The following is a 26,565-nucleotide window of genomic DNA, read 5'->3' on the forward strand; positions in this document are numbered from 1 at the left end:
TTCTTCCAGCTGGGCGTCGAGGATCAGCAGTTCCAGTTACTCTTCAAGTGTAGACACAGCTTTTGAACAATTTCTGCGGTGAGAGGTCCCCAGATATACTATACTGTCTCTCATCCACACTGCTGGGTCACACTCAGCAGCCAATCATACAGAAGGGCATTCATGTAGTCAGTCAGCCAATCAGGCATACGGTGCATTCAGGCCATACTCCTCCATCTCAGACCCAACAATGAATGTGGATTGGGACAAGTACCCAGCCATTCAACACTACACACTGCATTCAGGCCAGTTTTGGGCAAGGCTGTCTCAGTCTTTGTCTCTCATACCAGAAACCAGACAGCCACAACAAGAAGTGCATATTGGTCACACACTCCATTCACCCAGGTCCCACCCACAGGGTGTACCCACAACATACAGTCACTGGGAAGGCTCCAGACAGTCTGGCCTGGACTTCATAACAACACCATATATGGAACTTCCACCCAACAGCCAGTCAGGGGGAAGGGACAGAGTCAGGGCTTCTCAGGACTTTGTGAAAACAAGGTAACAGGCAATAGAAAGCAGGAGGCCACAGGGGCCATCTTGTTTCCTATCAGGAATCAACTGATTCCAATGGCAGGGCCTGGGTATCCCAAAATGGAGGATACTCGGGGTACCTGTCAAATTCAGCATGGAGCTGCCACCAGCCCATACCCTGCAATGTGGGCCACAAACAGGTGCCCAAAAACATACACTAGGGGCACAGGATTGCACCTCCACCCATGGGTGCCATAAGGGCATCCCATGGGTCTGTACACCAAACCAAAAACAGGAAGAGCTGCACTGCCAGGAGTCCCACATGGACTACTGGGCAGAAAACAAGCATCTTATTAATAAGACAACACATTGGATCAGAGGTTAAGTTATAGAATGGATTCATTTCCACATTTTCTGGAATTTTCTAAAATAAGCTCAGTGAAGTTAAAAGGGGATCATTACTGCTATGCTCCTCTGCCTCCTTTGATATAGTTGAGACCCACGGGAGAGGGTGGCCGGAGTAATACCTGTATCGGGAGGTAGAAAGCAATGACATCTGCATTTTCTTTTAGGTGGGGACATGACGTGCCCACAATGATAAACAAGAGTGAATGTAATGAGCAAACATGCAGCATGTATTGCAGAGAACATTGCAACAGCACTTAAAGTGTGCCTTGCAGTGTAACGTAAACTCTAAATGCGAGAAGAATCTTGAAAGGGTCCGTCCAAAGTAGCTAAATAAGTGCACAGGACATGTGGCACATGTGGTACACATGTGGCACACTGCGGGTTAAATATGCTTTAGCCACAGGCCGTGCGTAAAACATAGATGCCTCCAAAAAAAGATGTCTCAACTGGAGGAAAGCTTTGCGTGATCACTTTCACATCTTTACCCAATATAATCCAAAGCCAAATTACAACATCACGTGAAATTACTGAATTGAGAAGCAAGTGAATGAAAAAGTCAAGGAGTGAACCTAAATACCTTCAAGTGACTGCATAATCATGCCGTCAGCAGTGTGGTAGTCCACACTGCGGATGGGAGGGGAAAGACAGACTGGCGTCATATCGGGTGAAAGGAGATATTCATGGCAGGGCCGGAGAAGAAGGTGCATAAGAATAAATGATAGGAAGGGTGGTGGCAAGTGTAGTCTTGCCTTAGCGGTTGGAGGTGCAATACGCGTTGCGCTAGTTGGCGTATACAGCTTTCTTTGGTGGATAAGTGCTGCCGCTTTAAGATGAAGGAGGGGTGTGTGTGCATAAAGCCCAAGTGGAGCAAACTGAAGTGTTGCTGTGGTCCTTCAGGAGTCAAGCAGGGGTTTTCTACCACATCTACGCCAAGGATTTAAAAAAAAATCAAACACATGCAAACTAAGTTTTCGAACATTTTTGAGATCACTGAACCTTCTGGATAGAAGCTTGGATAACAAGTCAAAAAGATCAGAGAAGGAGAAACATGGGACTAAGATATGGAATGATTTAGAAACTGGTCAGAAAAAGTTCTCTCCTGTGCAATTTAGTGGGCAGATCAAAAACGTTGTTGAAAATGATGATGGTTGCTTGGATGATCAAGGCTGACTTGACATTCCAGTAATTGATTCTGAATCTAATTATCAAAGGAAGTAGGGTTTAAAGGAAGATGGAAATATAGTTCCCCTTAATCCCGGTGTACATCTGCCGTCTATCACCTTTAATCATCCAAGGAAGCAAGGTGTAAAGGAAGATGGAACGATAGTTCCCCATAATCCCAGTGTACATCTGCAGTCCATCACCTTTAATCATCCAAGGCAGCAGGGTGTAAAGGAAGATGGAAAGATAGTTCCCCTTAATCCCGGTGTACATCTGCAGTCCATCACCTTTAATCATCCAAGGAAGCAGGTGTAAAGGAAGATGGAAAGATAGTTCCCCTTAATCCCGGTGTACATCTGCAGTATATCACCTTTAATCATCCAAGAAAGCTGGGTGTAAAGGAAGATGAAAAGATAGTTCCCCTTAATCCCGGTGTACATCTGCCGTCTATCACCTTTAATCATCCAAGGAAGCAGGGTGTAAAGGAAGATGGAACGATTGTTCCCCTGAATCCCGGTGTAAATCTGCCGTCTATCACCTTTAATCATCCGCTAAAAATAAATCATGCAGTCCACTCCCGCAGAGGGTTTCACGTGCATGATAATTATTTCCATTTGTATTGGAACTATTTGTATTGGAACTACGTCAGTTCCTTGCGCTGTGGCTACTATTCAGAATCACAACAATTTCTCTTCACCCACAGAAATCCATCTGTGGTTGTCAGCAACATTGTGACAAACAACATTATGTATCTTTCACCGAAATCTACTACATTTCGTAGTATTGTTATCCGCCATTTTTCCATCCAAGATGGCATCTAACGCGATCCATTCTGGTAGCACACTTACGGTCTAGTTTTCGGGCATCCAAACATGGCTTCACCCGACCCGCATCTCCCAGTGTTTCATTCAGCGCTCGGCACTGTGACAGTTTGCAATCCTCCGGCATTGAATTCCGGTTTCTCAATAGGTAAGCGGACAGAATACTCGCGCTTTCACCAGGCTTCAAACAGCGCTTCAAGTCACTTACCAGCTTTTTCCACTTCTCTTTAAAGAAACAGCCACACAGCGTACTCCGCATTAGCTGCACCATTCTGGCTAACATTGTGTCGATTGACATCAACGAACAGGCACACTCCCGCCTGGGCATGAAGGTAATAATCGTTACCAACACGTTTGTAAAACTCTGCACGCTAATGTGTAGGCCCTTTTAATCCCCTAACCGTAGGACTATCACCAAAATAAACGGATAGCTTTCGAAGAATCAAAATTCAATGCCCTAAGCTGCTCACTTAGGGATTTTGCAGTTTTTTGCACATAATTCAACAAATAAAATACAAAAAATGTTGTTCAACTAACAGCTAAAATTTATTTCTTCATTTTAGTCATCCTAACTGTGAGTTCCCACAGTTACAACTATCGAATTCGGTCCACATGGTCACCAAATCCGATGCCACACACAGCTAAAAAGCAATTGCAAGGTTAGTGCTAATAGTTGCACGTGCATACCTATAGAGATTTTCACCCAGCTTTTAAGGTGCCACTAACACGCTTTTTTGTGTTTTGGTTTTTAGCATAATCACTGTGCCCCTGACACTTATCCTGTGGCCTCACAATGTATTGTCCTGAAGACGGGTTCAGCACAAGTCTCATAGCAGTCTAACGTCAGCTAGAGAGTGTCTCTTTCCAATAACATCCGCTGGTACCCAGAAACACATTTCTCTGTGTCGAGAGAGTCAAGGACAAATAATAATAACAATTGAGGGTATTTGAATTGTCAATATCACACTTGTACTAACCCCACAACACTGTTTAAAAATGATGTTTGCAGTTGTTGTCTTCCCGGTTAGGAAAAACGCTGATTTTCAAAATATGTTTTTATGTTTTGTGTAAATGAAATGCATTGTTGTTTTTTAACATGTCGAGTTTTCTTATGTACTAATTAAAATATGTTCATCTCTATCCTTTTTTCCTGTTTGGATGTATAGACCAACATGATTTGTTAACACTTGGTGCAACTAGTCACACCTAGTATGTGTGTAGGCGGGTAGCTGTATTCAGTGGCATTCATTATGAATACTACCACACAATTTAAGGAGGATTTTCACAGCAAAGTTTAGTACGTCCCAAGAGGCACCAACTTCGAGCTGCGTCAACTGGGCCCCCGACCCCAGGCAATTAATACCTGCCTCATTATTTCCTGAGGCTTCATGACCTACACCCCCTTCTACCTCCTCATCTATTGGGTGGCAGGGAGAAGGGGATAGAAACATCTTAGGGGTAGTTGAAAGTCTGTCTCCCCAAGTTTGGAAATCCTCCTCACTTGAGGTAGTCTGCAATGAGCCATTGTGCCAGGGTTGGGGGGATGACGGTTGTTGAAAGGTCCCTGGATACCGAAACTGTTGGGGGGGGAGTAGGAATCACAGTACCCACACCTGTGGAGTTCAAGACTTTCGACTGTAATGTCTAGCCTGTGCCTCCGATCATGCCACCCGAACACATCTGGCAGCAAAGCTTTAACAGGAAATTGTTCTCTATTTCTCCAAAAGTGGGGTTGATTGTGGCACCCAGGGAGCAGGTCATACAGCCTCACAGCCTCGTTTGGAGAGCCCGCTTGACTTCTAATTTGCTTGGCACTTTTAGAAGTAAAGTACTTAATTATATGGGCCTTTGAAGGTGATGGAGTCTTTACCCCACTCCCTACGGCTGCTCCTCCCTCAGAACTACCACGCATAATTTCAGCACTTACTGGGGAGCCCGCCAACCCTGATCCTTTAGCCATTGGAGGTGTTGAGTTTTTGATTTACGAAGATTGTGCACTCGTTGTTTGTAGAGGCCTTACCCGGCATGGTCTCATCCCAAACAAAACTTGTCTCCCAACCGCAGGTCACTCTTTCAATTCCTCTGCCCAATCGCACTGTGTTGATCAGTAGTTAATCCGGCTGCGGATTTCTCAGGCTTCTATCCGGCACTTTCCCCGCAATGTTATAATCGTTTAATGAAAGGAAAAAGGGAGGGGTGGTATTGGTAGGTGGGGGGAGGGACAAGTAGAGGGTCCTCTCAGGCCCCAAACAGCATGCTCTGAGGGAAGTGAAAGCACGCTGTACTGCCACACCACACCCCTGCATCACAAATGCCAAAAACCCACTGTCACACTGCGCACTACGTGTGTGCTGGGGATTAGAAGTCCTCCCTCTGAATATGTCGTCTGTAGAAATGATGAAATAATCCTTGTCAGAAAGCATGGACCGGCGAAAGTTGCATCCAAGCACCAAGCAATACCAAAATAACACTGCACACAGTGCTAAAGCTCTTTGACCTCCGAGGAGTGCCCTACCATCAAACTCCTGCTGATGATTCTGGCTACCACATGATTGGGGGAGGGGGTACTTTCTCTCTCTATTAAAAAGCTTCATCACCTTTCCCTTCTACTGAAGATAATCAGAAATATCAAAGCAGAAGAGGTGAGCTGACCTTGTTTGCAAACTACTGGAAAAGAAGAGCCTGGTGTCTTTCCCAAATGCAAATGTCAGAAGCAGCTTTCCTTGATCCTGTCATTTGCCTCCGTCCCTCTCCAATGGTCTTCCAACCCGGTCTCCACTGAGACTCCAACAGTCTTGCATCTGGGAGGAGAGTGTAACAGGAGAAGGGATATCTGTACTAGTGTAGACATTCCTGAGGCATCCGATGAGTCGGTGCAAGTGAGTCCCTCAAAGCAATTTTTATTGCATAGAGATAAACGGCTTCAACTCAGAGCACTCAAGAGAAGGGCTCACAGAAAACTACAACAAAAGGATACAGGCAAAAAGATAAAAACATCTTACACTACCTAAGATTAAAGGACATAACTCACATATTAAAAATATATGTAATCTATCGAATGCAGATGTGGTCAATGAAGAGAGCAAAGAAGCTCTTCAAGGGAAGGAAGCGTTACCAAACAAAGCGAGCACGCAAAGCATGAGTAATCAATCGAAAGTTCCTAACACAAATAAAAAAGCACAAGAAAACCCTGTCCGGAGGTAATGTGGAAGTGAGTTCCTCTGGATTCAGCAAGGTCAATGATAATGGGGCAATGAATATCTCTTTGGACTCTATGACAGCAATTGTAGCCACCAAGCAGACTCAACTTTCCACATTCATTCTGAATATCACGAGTAAAATATCAAGCACCGACGTAACATCCATTAATGAGGTGCACTCCTACACTTGCCTTTGCCACACACTATGGGATCTGCTCCCTCCTGTATAGCAAGTCCCGTAGCAACCAATCCTTTCCAAGCTGCTCATTCTTCGGAACTTGCAACTACGGGCACTAAAATGATAGTGTCTCCTCAGAAAGGGCCATTGGACAAGGGATAACAACAGGAGCCTCCTAACAAGGATGTTCAGGAGGGACTTCAACCAATTGTCACTCCTGCTACTGAGTTTACTGCTGACATTATTGGTTAGTTGAGTGATTTTTCCATCAATGGGGGGCACAGACTCCATCGCTCTTTCATCCTCCAGGCATTTAATAACATTCCTGCGTTGAGAAGTCTTAACTCAAGGATATTGATTGGATTACACTCACCGCTACCAATAACAACCGAATGATGTGTCAGTTTCATTCACCAATTATAACTCAACTGGTATGGGAGCATTGGCCAGATCTCATACAGACAGGTCTAACGCCGCACCTATTTAAATCAAAGGAAGCTGCATTCAGTTTCAATGAAACCTTTGATAGTACACATACGGTGGCCGCTATACAATCCCCTTGTAATTCAACTGCAAATCTTCCCGATGAATCTGTGACTGCATAACTTGCATCTTTGTCTAATGCCATTAAAGACTGGTCATGGTTGGGGCCCCTATCATGTTAAGAGACGAACTGCACCATTGTAGCCAATCTGTACTCACATGTGCCTCGTGGAACTCTTGCAGATATATTAATCTTTTTTCCTGGTTAAATTCCATGTTTTTCAATGATCACTTGTCCATCATTTTATGCAAAGAAACTATGAAGTTACAAAAACTCCATATTCATGGCTTTACCTCTTACTCTGTCATTGCTGAAAGTGGGAGCTTGGGAAGGCCATATGGAGGCCTAACCGCTCTAGTCAACACTGGACTACAGGCCACTTCCAGACTAGTCACGGCATTAGCAGCTATCCCAGCCATTGAACGAACACTTGCTGGAATAAATCAGGCCCCATATTTCATCATTTCGCTTGACTGGAATCCAGCTAGAAAATGGCTTCATCAAATGCTTTCTCAGCTTACGATGATATTTGAAGAGGCTTTCCTTAATAATCCTAATTGCAGGCTTCTTCTGGAAGGTGACTTTAATGCCTGCTGTCTCTCCCAGACTCCTACATCTGGAAATAGGATGTCATTTGAACACCATTAGAGACAAACGATGGATTGATTTTCTAGCTCAATGGGACATCTGCCTATTAGGCTTTGACCCACAAGCCTTTCAGTTCACGTGGCACATTGGCACTGCACCCTCGTGCATAGACTACTTTGCAATATCCTCAAATCTATTAGACTCTTGGAGGCCTGTGATGACCTTGGATCCTGGCCTTGGTGTTCATTTAATCGTCTCCACTTCCATTGATGTAGCCATTTCTTCTCTACAGACTGATTCTAGCTTGACATGTCTTGACGGTGATCGTCCCTGTCTTTCTGTAGGTTGGAATTCTCAGAGGTGTAGTAAGCTAATTGCTATGATCAATACAGAGATGAAACCAGACTGTCATGCTTCTAATAAAGAGTTAAGTATCCATCAGATCAAAGATAGCAACAAACGCATAATCAAATCTATGCTGGAGAAATTAACGCTATCACAAGAAACTTCTAAGCGTCAACAAACTAATTTGTATAGTTCTGAGATTCGCTTACTAAAACTTCCACAAAAAAAAATCACTAAGGAAATTGAAATCACTCATTCTGGTGCTCGTACCTTTTCTTCACAAAAAAAAAAACAATCTCCAACTCCTACAGAAACGCTTGTCGGACTATCAGACACCACCTACAGACACTGCATAATCAAAAGATAATCTTATATCTCTGGCGCAATGATAAAACATCGGTTTGGGCGACTTTAAGAAGAGCCTCTTCCAAGCGGTCTTACAACTTAACGTCATCTATTTCTGGGGAGCTGTGGGCGACATACTTCACTAACAAATTTAAAATGCTGCTTAAGTTTGCCAACGTGACGGTTACTAATAGCACTAGACTCAATTCTACTCTGTGTCCTTGGTCCGTGACAGACGTGGAATGGCCAATTTCCAGGCCAAATTATTCAAAAAGCTTCAGGACACCCTGCCTGTGTGCTTAAACAAGACCAAGTTTCTGGGCCTCTGTCTTAAAAATTAAATTTTATAACATATATCTCACAAATACTTTACCTCGATCTTGGCTCAGTTCCATCATTGTGCCAATTTTTAAAAAGGGCAACCCTGCGGAACCAGAGAACTTTCGTCCCATTGCATGGTTGGACGTCTCAGCAAAGCATCTTGATCATAAGAGAATTGGAAAGTTACATGAAACATAATAACATCTTGTCACGCTTTCAAGTCGGCTTCCGGAGGCAGATGGGGACTCCCCTAAATGTCACTGTATTGGCCCACTTACTTGCAAAAAGTTAAATTTGCCATTCTGGGCCCGTATATATGGCATCCGTACATCTGTCAGCAGTATTCGCCTCTGTGATTCGCAACTTGTTATGGAACAAAAGGCTTAATCTCGGTTTTGCCTCGCAAATTATTCTATTACTATCTAAATTACATCAGAATACCACCTATCTGGTGAGATTTAACCAAATGGTGCCTTAACTCCACCAATACCCACCTGTGTGGGTGTTAAGCAGGGCTGTAATTTAGCCTCAATGTTGTTCAATTTGTATTTGTGCGATATGGACAACCTATGGCAGCAAAAAATCAGCTTTCCAGCTAAACTTGGAAAATTACAGTGCCACTGGTTGGTCTTTGCCGATGATATTCTGATCTTTGACAGAACTCCATTTGGCGGAGTCCAGTGCAGAGTCTGTTCAGTCTGCTTCAGTGTTTCAGTGGAGGAGTGCTCTTGCCATGAAGGAGCAATCCTCCAAAGACGATCTAATGGAAGCCATTTTAGAATGAATGAAATGGATGCGCCACAATGAAAAGCAACACACATGTCTACAGGAATGTATTTGTACGAGACCTCTCAGTCAGAGAAATATACAAATGTCGGCTAAAACTTCAAAAGAACAATGCACACAAATCTCTACCTTAAGTAGTAAAAGTGCAGCAATGGCTTGCGAATCTGTGCAAATCGCGAAGCAAAAGTGCACAAATTTAAATCAGCGTGAGGCCAATGTAACAACAGAGAATTCCACACTCCCAAATCAAACCTCTGGCAACTCAAATGAGACTGCACCAACAAACGCTTCTGAAGGGAGTAGGGACTTGACAATCCACACGACTCCGACCGGAAAGACTTCACTGTTGTCTAAGGATGCTGTCCCCACTGCAAAATTATTAATTGGAGTATTTTCTGGGCCAGCAAAAACCCTGGTGATTGAAGAAAGAAATCTAGACTTGAAGAAAAACCTAAATTCTATCAAAACAAACATTCGAAGAATAGAAAAAGCACTGAAATGCTCCAAATCAAACACGAGGAAATGTATATGAAATCTGTCTACTCCTCCAAAACAGGGTTTGTTCGTACAGAATAAATCGACGACGGCCTCTCAAAAAACAAAGTTGAAGCTACTCAAAGGGACATTGACAAGAACGTACCTCGAGTCGCACACAATCCATCCGAACAGCCACAACTGAAGTCAAATGAAGTGTCTTCCTGTGGATCCTCGCCGTCTATTGACGTGTGTGAGTTCTCAACCTCTTCCATCGAAGAGGTTGAAGTCACCGACGATGAGAGAAACGAGCCGGAGCCTCACAGACCTTCCATCAAAAATCCAATTAAGGAAACACAATCTAAATCCATACCGACGACAGTTCCACTGCAGGCCCCTGTCCAGATACCAGACCCGCAACTGGCAGTGAAGAACACTGCTGAGCCATTAAATCCACCAGGGATTGATGGACACCCTTCAGTATAAACGGGGAGGGATGTAAAAATTGGCAAGTTTGACATTGGCGTCATCTTTAAACCCCAAATTAACCTCTAAGCAACTGGAAAAGCAAAGCAAAGCAGTTGGAATAGAGGTTGGGAACATGAAAACCACTGTCTGTCTGAACAGATCGAAATTGTGGTTGAGAACATACAATCTGATGCTAATGAGGTAAATCTGAATCGTGGAAACATTATAAAATTATTTCACTGCGTTCCGACGCTCAGAACAATAACCTCAGATGATATTAAACTAGTTGAATACATATCAGAACGATTTTCAGATAAAGTTCTGCTTCACATCAATTCAAAAGCAGTGAAAAAACCTTACTGAATGCAAAAGATGAACTATTATTTTTTGCGTTTGACTTGGTTGAAGATGAAACCAGCGACACAAAGGATGATGACTATACGGGCAGCAGCAACTCTGGCTCCCCAACAAATGAACAACGGCGGGCTACCTTGCGGTCAATGTTGAATAATAAACAGTCAACCACAAAATGTGCTGATTATTCCACATTGCAACACAAACAGGCCCGTATCCCCGCCGCAGAAGCAATAGCCATCATGACCACAGGAGGACACCCAATGTGGTCTAATCTGCTGGAACACGAGAGACTTTAGCCATCTATTCAATGAATTCTCACCATGTTTAGAAGAAACCTTTGCCAGCTGTCTACAGGCTTCGTGAGGCACCGGTAAAAGATGGATATACAATACTGCTGAATCCAGCAGGACAAACAAATTGGGGCCGCCATTTTCCGGACTTCTAACGATGGTAAGAATAAACAACTGGTGGGAAATAATTGAAAGTGTGAATCCAAATATCTTTGTTCAAGGAACATTGATGGAATCTCGAGAGACTGATCCTCTCCAACGTACGAAATGTCTTCTAATAAACACATATTGGAAACCGGCTATGATCTCTACAAGAAAATACATACATTCCGTAACCGCACTGATTGATAAATGCCTGCTGTCTGCGCATAATCTATTAATCATCATCTGCGGGGACATGGATTATTCCTGGTTCCAGAGAGAACCGTCTTCACATCAAAAACAAGCCCCCATGTCTCAATCGGATGAATTAGATCGAGGCCAGCAGTTCAAAAGTGCTCTGGAATGTAGGAACTGTACAATGATAAACAGAAACATTAAAGGTGATGTAACGCCAAATTTCACTTGGCATCGTGAACAAAGCCATAGAACATTAGACTACATATGAACATCGAATAGCTTATTTCCCAAAATCAAACAGATGGATGTATTACACAATTCAAACAGTGATCATGATGTCCTTAACTTAACTTGGGAAATGAAGGCCCTCATTCCGAGTAGGGCGGTAAGGGATATCGGGCACCGTTAAGATGACCGGTGCCGGTAATCCCTTACCACCCTACTAGGAGGTCCCTTAGCGGGTCCCTTTTTAACGCCTGGGCTTGGCATACGCCAGCCCGTTATTTGCGCCCTCCCCATTCCCATTGAGCCCTAAGGGGGCTCAAGTGGGAATGGGGAATGGTTTGGTAAATGGGGACTTACCGGTCCCTCCAAGGTCGGAATGGACCGGTAAGTCCCCATTGAACCAAAACAGAGTTGGTACCGGTATGGGAGGCAGTCATGGCGCAAATAGCGCCATGACTACCACCATACTTGGAATGAGGGCCAAAGTGTGATCTTTTCTCTCAGAATTACTCTGTACCCATTGCAGTCAACTCTGGTGGCAACAGATTAAGGATAAATGACAAACAAATTAGCAAGGTACTAACATGTCTGGAGACAAGTCAAACCAACGATATATCTCAGGTAGACTATGTTCCTCTGTTAACGCAATATATAACTAAACCAAGTGGAAAAGCCTCCTTAGCTAAAATGAACAAATACAACTACAGCCAAGCAGTAAGTGCAAAACAAAATCCTACACAGAGACATCTGGCTCTTAAAGAAAACTGTTGGCCCAAATATTGGCATTGCCATAAAATCACACTGACAATTATACCGGAACTGGGTAAAGTCGTTTGCGATTATTCGCGACCAAGAACGGGCAGAACAAAATCTAGAACTCATTCTAAAACATAACTCTAGAGAAATTTGGGCAATTTTGAATAAGGGACCCGGAAAGTGCAATATGATGTTCAATGAAGTAACAGCAAATTCCTTGGAAAACATTTTACCTTACTATACAAACGTAAGGCATCCATGATGGACACAAACGTGCCTGAGTGTTCAGCCCCCTGGAATGTATGCAAAACCTCTGATAATATCGCAAGAGCAATACAACAGCTAAAGAACTCACGAGTCGCAGGACCCGATTCCATCTCAAATATATTATGTTAAAGGAGAACAAAGACATTTGGGCAAATCTGATGCAGGTCATGTTCAGAAAAATTTCCAACATAAAGGAAATCCCCCCGTCCTGGCGAAAGGCGGTAGTGGTAACCATCTTCAAGAAGGGAAATCGGGCAGGTCCTTCCAACTACAGCCCGATTGCCCTTCTGGATACGATTGGGAAAGTCTTCGCCTCTTTCTTGCAGAAAAAATTGGCAACTTGGGCGCAGAGAGTCAAGATAACCGACTACCGACAAGCTGGTTTTACTAAGGCCGTAGCGACGGAGGTTAACCTTATAATATTGAACCTGTTGAAATTGGAGACTCTTAAAAAAAAGAAGCAATCTATTTTTACCATTCGTGGACATGCGCCAATCCTTTGATTCCATCAACCGGGAGCTATTATGGAAGAAACGTATACAGTGGGGCTGCCCCCTTGATCTTCGCCTTCCTGTGAGGGCTCTAAATGTCAATACATCCATCCGAGTACTTCTAAATAACCGTGGAGATCTGACAAATGAGATTGTAACACAGAAAGGCATCAAGCAAGGGTGCCCTCTAGCTGCCCAACTATTCAAGCTGTACATCACGGATCTTCCTAGAGCTATGGCAGACGGTAAATGCTTTCCTCCAAAAGTAAATGGTTAACCCATGAGCTGGGCCACATACGCCAACGATATGGTTCTGATGGACTCTACGCAGATCAGTCTACAGAGACTCTTAACCATCCTCCAAAAATACCCGTTCGAAAATTAACTTAAAATAAATACTGCTCAAACAAAAATAATGGCCATGGGCTCTATGACTAGCTCACGAAACAAAAACTTTAAATGGCACAACTCTGGCGAAGTTCTCAAATTGTCTCCATCAATTAGATACTAGTAGTGTTATTTAACAAATCGATTTGAGAATGGCCATGGCATCAAGACCTAATACATCGAATGACTACTTTTGCCCTACAAGGTGCAGAACTGCACAGAGAGTATGGGAAATTTACTCTAAGTCCAATCTTGATATTTTATCATCAAAAAGTAATTCCATCCATAACTTTTGGTGCTGAGGCTGCCTGCAATCTCGATCAATAAATCTGGCCTTAGTTGGAAAGTCTTTTCTGGCGTAAAGTCTTGCGCCTGCCAGGATACATCTCAATGACTGCATTACGCCACGGATTTGGAATTGATGAGCTGTATGGAACAATGACATGCAAAGCGATGTTGCTATTAAGGAAAATGCTCCTAAAAAAGCCAGAGCCAGCCTATAGTATTCTAGCCCCATCTCCGCATTTCCCTCATCCTGGTCTATTGAAAGGATGGCGTTCCAAAATGGAAGAGATCTTGGAAGCGGGATTCTTTAATAGAACATCTGCAACTAGCAAAAATAAAGTTGAAAAGATGGAGTTGGATCAAAAACTCAGAGGAAAGAGCAAAAATGAGTATGTCCTTTTTCCTGGAAGTGGCAGAAAACAGCCTTGATTGACAGCCGAAATACTTGACGAAATGTCCTTCTCGCCATCATCGTGACCAATTTTTAAGGCTGCATCTTAACGCATTAAAAACTAAACAAATACTATGGGTTAGACATGATAAAGACACCACGGATAACGTCTGTAGATTCTGTAAAACAAAAATAGTCTTCAAAACATCTGATCATGGAATGTATACAGACAGCACCACAGAGATCCTTCTTTTTGGGGAAATTTGCTACAATGAACAATAACATGGAAAACTGGTGGTTCTCGATACTATCTGGCCAGAATGTCATGTTAACCTGTGCAGTAGTGGCCTACATAGATATGATCTTAGGTTGATCACACAATTAATAACATGAGTAGATTTGGAAATAATTTGTAATAAAAGTTTATGTAAACTAAAGAGTATAATAAAAAATAAAAAAATAAAAACTTCAAGTCAAACTATAACTCTTTGCGCAATATTCAGAGAATCTCAACCTTCATTTTAATGTTAGCAAATCCAGAATCATAATTTTCAAAAATCTTAAGAAAAAAATATCGGCATTTAAGTGGTCCATCGATGGACTGCATGTTGAGCGTGCAATATCTGTCAAATACTTGGGATATGATCTATGTGATATAAACTCAGCAGCTATGTGGAGACTCTTGCTTTGCAGTAAAACCAATCCTTTAATCTCGCAAATGCGAGTGATATACAGCAAAAACTGCAAATACTCCATGATGCCCCTAATTGACTTCTATATCCTAAAAGTAGAGGCGATCATTCTCTACGGACTAGACATGTGTCTGGTAAACATTGAAGCCATCCTCGATCAAATTGAAGGGCGCTTATGGAAACAAACTTTGAGGTTAGCAAGCTCTTTACCAAATGCAATACTGCGCCATGAACTGGGGATTTCTGCATTGTCAGCAAGATATAAGTGGAGACTCCTCAATCATTTTGCCAAACTGATCTCTCTTCCAATCAATTCCTTATACAAGGACATTAGTATTATGATAAAAGAGCGAAATCCACTGTCAATTGCGAGCTCTAACGACAGAATGTTACATTTGTTGAACGCAATTGACTCAAATATTGATGATCTCCGGCTTAGCCCAGGTTATGTAAAAAAAACAATATACGAACTAGACTGGAGTCACACGGTCAAAATGATAGGAGCATTTCATAGTTATAAGGAAACGGCATGGTTTATTACTAAAAGAGTCCCACATCAGCCTTATCTTATTCACTTTCCCTGCAATATGGCTTGTGACCTTTAGCTAAGATTTAAATTGAATCAAATTGCCACCTACAAAAGAATCAAACACTGGTATACCCACACGAGATATGCAACTAAGGGTGCCTGTAGGTTTTGGCACAGTTGATCACAAACAGAAACCCTCAAACACTTGGTTATTTTCTGTAATTTTTTTGAATTGCTCAGAACTAAAATCTTTGGGAAAAGCAACTTGGCGTCACTGTACCGTCAAGAGATTGGCTATGGGATTACATGTATGTGGGAAACTAGTACCACTCTTGTTCTCTCATTAACTCGATTACTATCGATTATCAATGAGGAGCTTACGATCAAAATGGGGGTATCCTAGAGAAGACTAACAGAGAAAACTGCTGTCTCAAGTATGTGGTAGTAGTCGCTGATCATTCATTCATTCATTCATAGCAAATGTAATGCTTATCACTAACGCCCTGAATAATTTGCTATATTTATCATTATCTTTCCAAAAACTGCTGTTTTAAACAAAAAGGTTTATTGCTGAATCTTATGTAGTGATATTATTATGTAACAACGGCTGTATTTTGCTTGGCAGCAAGTTTATGTGTATATTTACCATCTGCATACTATGATGACAAATTCTGTACTCCATCTCAGTTGCAATTATGTTTGCATATTTGTTATTTGATTCTGCGGATTAAAAATACGCGCTTTGCGGCTCTCGCGTTACAGGCTTCATTTGCTGAAGGGTCCAGCACATGAAGATGAGACTGCACTGCGCCCTCGCGTTGATAGCGGCTGATTATCACGAGAGATGCAGGGAGAAGAAGCCCTGAATGCCCACTAATGAGGGTGGTGTGCAGGAACTGGAATCAGTGTGCATTTAGTGTTTCAGCTCCCTGCTGGTTGACCGTCTCGTGATCATTGGCGGATTTTAACCCCTGGCTGTGTTTGTCTCCATTATAATATATGCAGCCCACAGGTTCCGAACCACCATGTGGAAATGGGCACTCGCACTTCTTCCATACCTGCCTAACCTCCGTAATTTTGCCGGAGACGCTGGAATTTTAAGCTTTTCTCCGGTCCCGTCATATTCTCCACCTGATTGACTGCTGCCGGTAGCCAATCGGGTGGAGAAGTGGGCAGGACCAGGAAACAGCGCGAAATGTTCGTGCCCACTGCCTGCATCACCATTATATGAGGCCGCTGCTGCCTCAAAGCGACCCCCACCGCCGTAATTATAGTGCTTTCAACCCATATCATTGGATGGAAAGCACTATTGTTTCGGCGGCGGTGCCGCGTTCGTTTTGCTTACCATAGCATTGAATGAATGATTTTCATGGCTATAGTAAGCAAACTGAAGGCTACAACAACCGAGTTTACCTTTTTGACAGGTGGGCGGGGCGTGTGGGCGGAGCCGTGTGCAAATGGGCGGAGTCTCGTTTGGCTGTGGGCGGGGCATACATCTCAGGAATTTTGATTTTCAAATGTAGGCAGGTATGACTTCTTCAGCCAGGCCTGGCACTGCCCTGCCCCTCACTCACTGCTGTGGATGGGCAGCTTCTTAGTGCCAAACACATCACTTGAAAAACGTTCCAATGTGTGCAATTATCTTACATCCAAGGACGTTTAAACAAAAACTACACCCTTGCACAGGCCTCACACATGTCCCTTCCAGGGAAGTCCCACTGGTGGGGGAGGGGAAGGTCAATGAAACGCAAGCCCTGACTCTCTGGGTCTCTGCCGGGCTCCGTGGCCTCTTATAACCACACGAGACAAAACTCTCACCATCAAAATCCCGGCACCGGCTCCACAGATAACGGGAGGTCGAGCTGTCACTCACAGGGTGGTGATGAGGGCCCCCGCAGTGTATGCCGGGATGCACTGGTGAGCAGTGTCTCTGCAGTGAGCGAGGCCCGAGACTGAACGCGTGTCCCTGAGAGCAGTGTCTCTGCAGTGAGCGAGACAAGAGGATAAGAGCAATGCGTGAGATTGAGCGTGACCCTGAGAGCAGTGACTCCGCTGTGAGCGAGACCTGCGAGACCTGAGAGTAAGAACAAAGCCTCAGACTGTGGGTGACTCTGACTGCAGTGAGCGTGACCATGAGAGCAATGCCTGTGCAGTGTGAGCAAGGCCTGAGGATGAGAGCAATGCCTGAGAATGTGCGTGACTCTGAGAGCAGTGTCACTGCAGTGAGGGCGCTTGAGGATGAGAGCAATGCCCGAGACTGTCCTTGACCCTGAGAGCAGTGTATCTGCAGTGAGCGAGGCCCGAGACTGAGCGTGACCCTGAGAGCAGTGTCTCTGCATTGAGCGAGACAAGTGGATAAGAGCAATGCGTGAGACTGAGCGTGACCCTGAGAGCAGTGTCTCTGCAGTGAGCGTGGCCTGAGGATGAGGGTGACCCTGGGAGCAGTGTCTCTGCTGTGAGCGAGACCTGAGAGTAAGAACAAAGCCTCAGACTGTGGGTGACTCTGACTGCAGTGAGCGTGACCATGAGAGCAGTGCCTCTGCAGTGAGCAAGGCCTGAGGATGAGAGCAAAGCCTGATACTGAGCGTGACTCTGAGAGCAGTGTTACTGCAGTGAGGGTGGCCTGAGGATGAGAGCAATGCCCGAGAATATGCGTGACCCTGAGAGCAGTGTCTCTGTAGTGAGCGTGGCCTGAGGATGAGAGCAATGCCTGAGACTGAGGGTGACGCTGAGAGCAGTGTCATTGCAGTGAGGGCGCCTGAGGATGAGAGCAATGCCCGAGACTGTCCTTGACCCTGAGAGCAGTGTATCTGCAGTGAGCGAGGCCCGAGACTGAGCGTGACCCTGAGAGCAGTTTCTCTACAGTGAGCGAGACAAGAGGATAAGAGCAATGGGTGAGACTGAGCGTGACCTTGAGAGCAGTGTCACTACAGTGAGGGAGGCCCGAGACTGAGCGTGACCCTGAGAGCAGTGTCTCTGCAGTGAGCGAGACTTGAGAGTAAGAACAAAGCCTCAGACTGAGGGTGACTCTGAGGGCAGTGTCACTGCAGTGAGGGCGCCTGAGGATGAGAGTGATGCCCGAGACTGTCCGTGACCCTGAGAGCAGTGTCTCTGCATTGAGCAAGGCCCGAGACTGAGCGTGACCCTGAGACTGAGCATGACCCTGAGAGCAGCGTCTCTGCAGTGAGGGCGGCCTGAGGATGAGAGCAATGCGTGAGACTGAGTGTGTCTGCAGTGAGCGAGGCCTGAGACTGAGCGGGACCCTGAGAGCAGTGTCTCAGCAGTGAGCTAGGGCTGAGCGTGAGACTGAGAGCAGTGTCCCTGCAGTGAGTGAGACCCAAGACTGAGCGTGACCCTGAGAGCAGTGTCCCTGAGAGCAGCGTCTCTGCAGTGAGTGAGGCCTGAGACTGAACTTGACCCTGAGAGCAGTGTCTGTGTAGTGAGGGCGGCCTGAGACTGAGCTGACCCTGAGAGCAGTGTCTCTGCCATGAGCCAGGCCTGAGGATGAGAGCAAAGTCTTAGACTGAGCGTGATCCTGAGAGCAGTGTCTCTGCAGTGAGCAAGACCCGAGATTGAGTTTGACCCTGAGAGCAGTGTCTCTGCAGTGAGCGAGGCCCAAGACTGAGCGGGAGCCTGAGAGCAGTGTCTCTGCAGTGAGCAAGGCCTGAGGATGAAAGCAAAGTCTTAGACATGCATGAACAGAGTTAGAGGAGGTCCAGGTGATGTCCTGCTACTTTCCCCCCAAATGCAATGTGTTGGAGGTGGCGTTTGACCCCCGGGGCCCGTGCACACAACCACACGCACACGTAGTCACACAAGGACAGACGTGGAATGCGTGTTGCTGGTACGGGGTCCCAGCTGCGACTGGCGACCGGGACCTCATTTATACAACAACGCATGCGCAAGCCATAACGAGGCATGCGCAGGCTCACATAACTTGCGTACTACGCAACATCCCTCCTTTTCCCCCCAACAACAAACATGTGCAAACCATAACTACAACAAACACAACGTAGGTGTACCGGAACAGTTCTCGACATCTTACAATTCCGGGTCCATGATAAAGTCCTGGAACCTCGACGGGCGTTGTCGCCCCTCTCTGCTCGGGTACTGCCTCTTGTCCTCTCGTGGGAGCCTCGGGGTTCCCGAGGCCTCGGGAGGTCCTTCATCTTCATCTGCCGGCGGTGGCGCCAGTCGTGGCCCCGTGGCGGAAGACTCTGGAGTTGTCCCTGGCGGGTCTTCCGGCGGACTGGCCTCTATGGGCTTGAAGTAGGACACGTTCCTGGTGATGGTGCCCCTCCGGTTGGCCGCCGTGACCATGGACCCTTTGACATGGGTCACTCCTAATGGCTGGGCCTCATACGTGAGGGACATCTTCCCTTCCGGCCGCCTGTTCCGGACCAGTACAGTGTCCCCCACTTCAATCGTCTTGTCCTGCATGTTCCGGCGGGTACTTTCCTTTTCATTCCTTTTCGTTCCCGGCCGCCCGCTCTTGGCGAATGTGGTGGTTGTTAATCACCCTGGGGCGTCACCCCTCGAACTCAGGCAACAACAGGGCTTCGGCCGGCACAACCACCGTGGACTGATGGGGTCTTGTCCGATACTCACGGAGGAACTCGAAAAGGTTCTGACGCAGTTCCCCTCCCCATCCAGCAAGATGCGGATGATCTTGTTAAGTGTCCGCATGAAGCGCTCGACTTTGCCGTTCGCCCTGGGCCAGAGCGGGGAAACCTTCCGATGTTTGATCCCTCTCTCCTCACAGTACCTGGCAAACTGCTGCCCTTGGAATGGCGGGCCATTGTCCGAGCATATTTCTGTGGGAAAACCGTGGGTGGTGAACATCTTCTCCAACGCCAAGATGGTGTGGTCGCTGGCCGTGGACTCCACCAGTTCGACCTCGGGATAGCATGACCACTGGTACATGCCTCGACCTGTGGAGCCAAATTCGGCATGCACCGTGCCCCACGGCTGCTCACTCCTTTCCATGGTCATGATGGGCGGACCTCTCTCCGCCGGACTGGTCCACTGGCACGGAATGCACATGCACACAAACACGCCCACCCTTTGTTCTAAGTCCGGAAACCACACCTTCAGCCTCAGGCGTGCCTTGGTCTTGGCAGCGCCTTGGTGTCCGTTGTGCGCGAGATGGAGTACCTTGGTCACCAAGGTTCGCGGGATGACGATCTGACGACCCCGTAGCAGAAGGCCATCCTCAGTCACAGAGAGCTCATGGCGCACCCTCCACAGCGACTGAAGGTCCTTCTGAGCTCCGGCCTCCCGTCGAGCGTTGTTGGTGAGCACTTCCTTCCATTCACTGCTCTCCATCGCCTCCATGATTACCAGGAATATTTCATCCTCTCTGGAAGCGCTTGCAATTTCCTGTCGTGCCAGGGCCACCGGCAGGGCCGCCTCCACCACATTGCGCACCATCTCGATACAGTCCACCACTTCAGCGGTGTCATGGGGCCGCCCGGCTCCTGGATGTCTGAACAAGTAGTCCGCCGGGTTGTGGCTCTCTCCAGGCCCACACAACGTCATTTCTCGTCAGCACCCTCAAGGGCTCCAACAGTGAGGCCAGTTCTTGAATGAAGCGTCCGCAGTAGTTCACCATACTGAGAAAGCTTCTTATCCCTCACCTTCTCCGGGTCGGGCGAGATGCCCCCGGCGTGGAATACGAACCCGAAGAACTCTATCCGGTCCTTCAGAAACTCGCACTTCTTCCAGTGCAACGTCAGCCCCAGACTTTGGAGTGTTTCCAACGCTCTTTCCAGCCTCTTCAAGTGTTCGGATTCCGACTGGGCAAAGACCAGAATGTCATCAGACATGTTAATGACCCCTTTGAGTCCCACCGGGGCTCCACAGAAGACGTTCTGGAACACTTCCGCTGCTGACGAGACACCAAAGCTAACTCTTTTAAATTGATTAAGCCCCTCGTGGGTCGTGAAGGTAGTAATGTATCTCGACTCCAGATGGAGTTCTAGCTGATGGTACCCTGACCTCAGATCAAGCTTGGAGAAAACCTTCGCCCCCTGGAGCTCGCCTACAATGTCACCCAGCATAGGTGTGAGGTGAAACTCCCTCTTGATAGCGTTTGGCAGTCTCATGTCCACACAGATGCGGACAGCCCCTGGTTGCTTGGGCTTTGCCGCCACCACTATGGGGGAGACCCACGGAGTTGGACCCTCCACTCTCTCGATGATGTCCAGGTCCATGAGCGACTGGAGTTCCTTCTCCACCTGGGCCCTCAGATGAAAGGGAATTCTGCGGTGAGAGCTGTCGGGACACAGACACGGGAGCCACAAATACCCCTTGGATGGGCAGGGGAGAGTCCCCGCCAAAGGAATATATTCGAGCTTTTGACTCCTCCAGCTTGGGGGGTCCGGGCAGAGCCTCATAGTGTTCAGCCGCTAGGATGCAGACCGACGCCCCAGTGTCAATAAGGATGGGGATGGGCACCTCACCAATGTTCACGGTGCATGACGGTTGCCTGCACTGCTTTGCCCCCGTGGCAATGCTGGAAATGAAAATGATTTCTTCTTCATCTTCCTCCTCCTCGGCAATGTCCAAGTCTTGCATCCCCTGCTCTATCGTGGACACGTTCCTCAAACGCCTGGGGTTCCCCCCTACTGCTCTTGCTGGCCCCCTGGATGCCGCCACCGGGATCGTGGCCCTACAAACTCTTGTGTAGTGTCCTGGCGTGCCACACCTTCCACAGACTCTGGTTTTTGTGGGGCACTCTCCCACGTGTGGCCAGTCATATCCACAGTATGGGCAGGATTGTGGATTACCGGGTGCTGAGGTACTGTCCACCCAGTTCTGGGCCCACTGTGGCCTCCCTGGGGCAGAGCACCCATTGCCAAAAGCGTCCTCACTTTTCCCCGGGTGCACTGCAACGTCCATTTTGGCACCTCTCGACTCAGCAAGTTCATAGGCCCTTCCAGTGTCCAGGATTTGTGCCAGTGTTAGGCCCGGTTCCCTAAGCACTTGCCTCCGCAACTTCCCGGAGCTGCACCCCTCTATCAGTTGGTTCCTCACCATTTCCTCCTCATTCACCCACCTGCAGGTGCTAGCAAGGCGCCTCAATCTAGCACAGAACTGATCCAACGATTCCTCCCCTTGCTGTTTCTCGGCACACATCACGAATCTGTCGAAATCGACATTCGCCACGGGGAGGAAGTGATCCTGAAGGGCCTGTTTTACCTCATCATAGGTGACCACCTGAAGGTTAAGGGAGTCAAAAATTCGATGGACCTCTGTGCCAGCTGAATACACTAACGTGGCCACTTTCGCATCATCATCCGTCTCACCTGAGGCTCTGAAAAACATTTCCAGTTTCTTCACCCACAGTAGCCACTTCAGCCCCAGTTTGGACGGCGGGCCCGAGGTGCCAAATTCAGGTATGGGCGCCAGAGTGCTATGCATCCTCCGTGGGACTGGCATGGTTGCCCCCTCTTCTCCATCCTCTTCACCCATGGTGTCAGTTCGGGTGTACTCCTCTAACCTTCCTTGGGCAGAGGGAGGTGTCCACTGTCGAAAAGCCTCGGCTGGTGATGTGGTGGGCCAGCAGCTGCTGTGGATGGTGCCTTGGGAATTCCCAAAGTGGAAAGTCCAGGGCCCCTCTTGCACTCAGGGTCCTGGAATGCCCAAAAATTCTTTTTCACGAGCTGTGAATCATGTCCGGCGCACGAGCACCCATGTGGGCCGCAACCGCCGTGATTCGCGTGGTCTCAAAATGGCCACGGACCATCTGCGTAGGTCCGTGACCCCGTGGAGAGCGACACTCTCTCCGACAACCAGCCGGAGCAATGTTGCTATCTCCGCCTCAGCGGATCCTCGTCGCCAATGTTGGAGGTGGCACACGTAGTCACACAAGGACGGACGCGGGACGTGTGTTGCTGGTACGGGGTCCCGGCTGCAACTGGCGACGGGACCTCATTTATTGAACAACGCATGCGCAAGCCATAACGAGGCTCGCGCATCCTCACATAACTTGCGTACTACGCAACACAATGCACCCAATTCCATATGGTCTCATTCGCGCCCACAAACCGCCCACCCTTGCCCCAATATACTCTTTTGGCAAGACTCGTGGCAGATGGCATTTTAACACATAACAAAAAAAAGAAAACTGCAGAATCATTGCAGATGGAGGAAACTCATCTATTAGAGCTCTATCCAGGCGCTGGGGGATGGCGGCTAAGGGGGACAAAATACAAACAAACCTCCTAATTTGCATATGGATTGCCCCAACAGAAAGGACTTCACAGAAAAGGACATTGGAAGGAGCATCATCAGTCTTTGACTTGGAGGCACCATGAAGTGACTTTAGAATAAGTTGCCATAAGTGAGCCAAGTGTCAAATAACTTAAGGTGCAAAATACCTACATTGCACTATTGTTATGTATGGACTTTGTATTTGGGGGCCTGGTCCAGGTCGGGCCCCTGAGCGGTGGGCAGACTGACACGGACACAGGTCTGTGGTCTCACTGGCGTGCACACCTGGCTGCACTTGCAGTCTTCTTAAAGGAACATCACACGTCTCCCTTTTCATATTTTTTTTCAGACAAACGACAAACAGGATAAGGGTGCTTACTACCGAACATCAACCTTTGTAAATCTAGCACATATCAGTTCAACGACACCAACTGAAGAATTGCACCAACGGGTGCCCTCCAGCATCCGGGAAAGTCCACTTTAAAGTCATGCAGGTAGGTAGGCTGCCTGGGGCGCTCTCTCACAGGGTGGGGCATTTCCTCTCCCGGGTCGTCCTCTGCAGAGGTCAAGCCTCCTCCTTGGTTGATCAGGCTCCCCTGTCGCTGGATGTCGGGCCCTCCAGGCTCATTTCTTCTCTTAGCACATTACGTAAGAATATACCCTTTCATAATGAAATTTACATTATATACATCATAGAAATATGTTGAGCAATAAGAGTATGGCTTTCGTTTTATTCTCCCCGTCCTGCAGGCAAAGTTAGCGTTGTGCAGATTAATGTGAACCTAATAAATCCCCCTTGGGTAAACCGTGGCCATTATTTCATAAAACCTGCAGCATTATGCACCCTTCTCACTGCTGAACACTCCCTCCCATGCACATTTCTAAAGGGACAAACCTCCCTTCTAATACTCCCCCCTCCCTCCCACCAGTGCCTAATGGTTACCTTCTAATGCTCTGTTTCCTCTGCTCCCCGGAGCTCCTCGGGGCATTGTCCTGGCAGTGGGACATCTATCCCGTTCTGAAAGGGTAGGTGTCCTGCTACCAGAACAAAGTGCATGCTGAGCAGGAATTGCTCAGCACACATTGGCCATCATTACATGTTTGCCAGTCCGGAATTAATGTTGCCGGTAAAACCGTATAGGCAACGATTTCCGGACCGGAAAACTACGAGTTATGTGGGCGGGTGCCGTACAGCCTGCCAGGTCTCACCTGGCGGGCGGAACAGCAACCGGCTGCAGAGATGCAGAGATGCACGGAAACGCTGGCAACATTACGACATGGTGCCGGTGTTTCCGCGGTCCCCATTCCCGTGGAGTCCTATGGGACTCCACGGGAATGGGGATTAACAGAATTGCCGGTGTCTCGGTAAATCCGGCAAATCCAGCGGCGGTAATTCACTATGGGTCTTCCCAGTGGGACACCTTTCCCACTGACAAAAGTCCCGGTCAGGCTCTCAAAAGAGCCTGTGGGTGCCCCTGCCATCCCCCTCTTGGTACACCACTGAGCGTGACCCTGAGCACAGTATCTCTGCAGTGAGCGAGGCCTGAGAGTCTGTGAGGTTTGAAGCGGCTTCTCTGGGGTTGACCACTGTGGCCAGGCATTTGCTCAGCCAGGCCCTGGGCTGATGAGATGTCCTCACCTTCTGAGGTCTCGCTCTCCTCCACGTAATAGCTGTCCTGAGAGTGGTCATCCTCACTGTCTGCTTCTCGGTCCGGTGCTTCCTCCATGTAATACCTCTTGGGTTTGAAGTACGACGTATTTCTAGTGACGGAGGACTGGTTGGTTCTCTGGGCCGTAATCATCGTCCCTTTCTTGTGCGTGACCGTCAGCGGTTCCGGTGCAAACGTGGCATCCTCCTTGCGTTGCTTGGGTTGCCGCAACCACACTTGGTTTCCGAGTTCCACGTTCGACTCCTGTGCCTTTCTTTTATGATCTGCCTTGTCCTTCATCTTGGCTTTAGCTGTGTCGTCCCTGTTTCTGGCCTCTCGTTCCAGGGGCGTGGCCTCTGCTGCATGTGTGTCTTCCGGCAATCGTGTCCGTACTGGTCTGTGGAACATCAAGTCGGCTGGGCATATGCCCGTCGTGCTATGGGGGGTGTGACGATAGTCCCTGAGGAACTGATAGAGCGCTTGTTCGAATGGTTTATGGAGGATGGTCGCTATTTGCAGGGTTCTTTTGATGTTGGCCATCAACCTCTCGACCATCCCGTTGGCCTGTGGCCATCTCCGAGTTATCTTCCGATGGTGGAAGCCCATATACCTCGCGAAGTTCTCGAAGTCTGTGCTCATGAACGGCGCTCCGTTGTCGGATTTTATGATCCTGGGTATTCCATATGTGGACAACATGCGGTCCAGTACCGGGATGACACTGGAGGCTGCCGTGCTGTCTACAATTTGTGCGTCCGGGAATCTGGAGTGTTCATCTATTAGTACTAACACATACGTGCCATTTCTGAGAGGTCCAAAGAAGTCCACCGCCAGTTCCTCCCATACGTGTTTCGTTAGCGGCGACATGTGGAGTGGGTTTGGGTGTGGAGGCGGTGCTACCTGTGCACACGTCGTGCATTGTCCTATGATTTCCTCCACCATCATGTCCAGCTTGGGTAACCACACTTTTTCCCTTAGTAGTCTCTTGGTGGCTTTCGTGTGCTACCTGGATTGTTCTGGTGCGCAGTGACTTTGGGACGAGTACTTTGCACCCTTTTAATATTACGTGATCGTCGACAATGGAGAGTTCGTCCCGGACATGGTCTATTAGTTTGATGTCCTCTTGGATCTCTTCCGATTCATGCTGTGCCTGTTGACGCATGTGTGCCCTTCTGTCTTCCTGTATGCAGTGTCGTACAATACGTAGAGCCGGGTCTTGTTCTGAGTGTGCAATGATGTCTGCCCACCCCACCGGTAACAGTTGTAGGTGGTGAACCACATAATTGAGATATTCATCGGCGATGGATGGTTGGGAGTTGGCGGGGCCAGTCGGGTGACGCGACAGATAGTCCGCTGGATTGTCTTCTTTTCCAGGCCGGTGCTTGATGATGAACTTGTAATCCTGCAGTCGTATGCCCCATCTGGCTATTCTGGGCGGCATCCTTGACTTGGGGTCTCCGTAGATTGTGAGCAGTGCCTGGTGGTCTGTGATGATGGTGAACTCCTTGCCATACACGAACAGGTGAAAGTACTCGCATGCC

At 47.4% G+C, this 26,565-nt stretch overlaps 1 protein-coding gene across 1 annotated transcript in view; it reads right to left on the bottom strand.

Annotated features, from left to right (window-relative positions):
- The window catches only part of LOC138563348 (zinc finger protein 268-like), a 29,405-nt gene extending 11,962 nt beyond the window's left edge, over positions 1–17,443 (bottom strand). Inside the window, exon 1 of the mRNA XM_069642832.1 lies at positions 16,983–17,443. The gene's annotated coding sequence lies outside the window, so the exon portion shown is untranslated. The remainder of the gene's footprint in view (positions 1–16,982) is intronic.
- Between the last annotated feature and the right edge of the window lie 9,122 nt (positions 17,444–26,565).

This window comes from Ambystoma mexicanum, unplaced genomic scaffold (assembly GCF_040938575.1).
Source record: "Ambystoma mexicanum isolate Mex_15411 unplaced genomic scaffold, UKY_AmexF1_1 Mex_scaf92, whole genome shotgun sequence".
NCBI classification, from domain to species: domain Eukaryota; kingdom Metazoa; phylum Chordata; class Amphibia; order Caudata; family Ambystomatidae; genus Ambystoma; species Ambystoma mexicanum.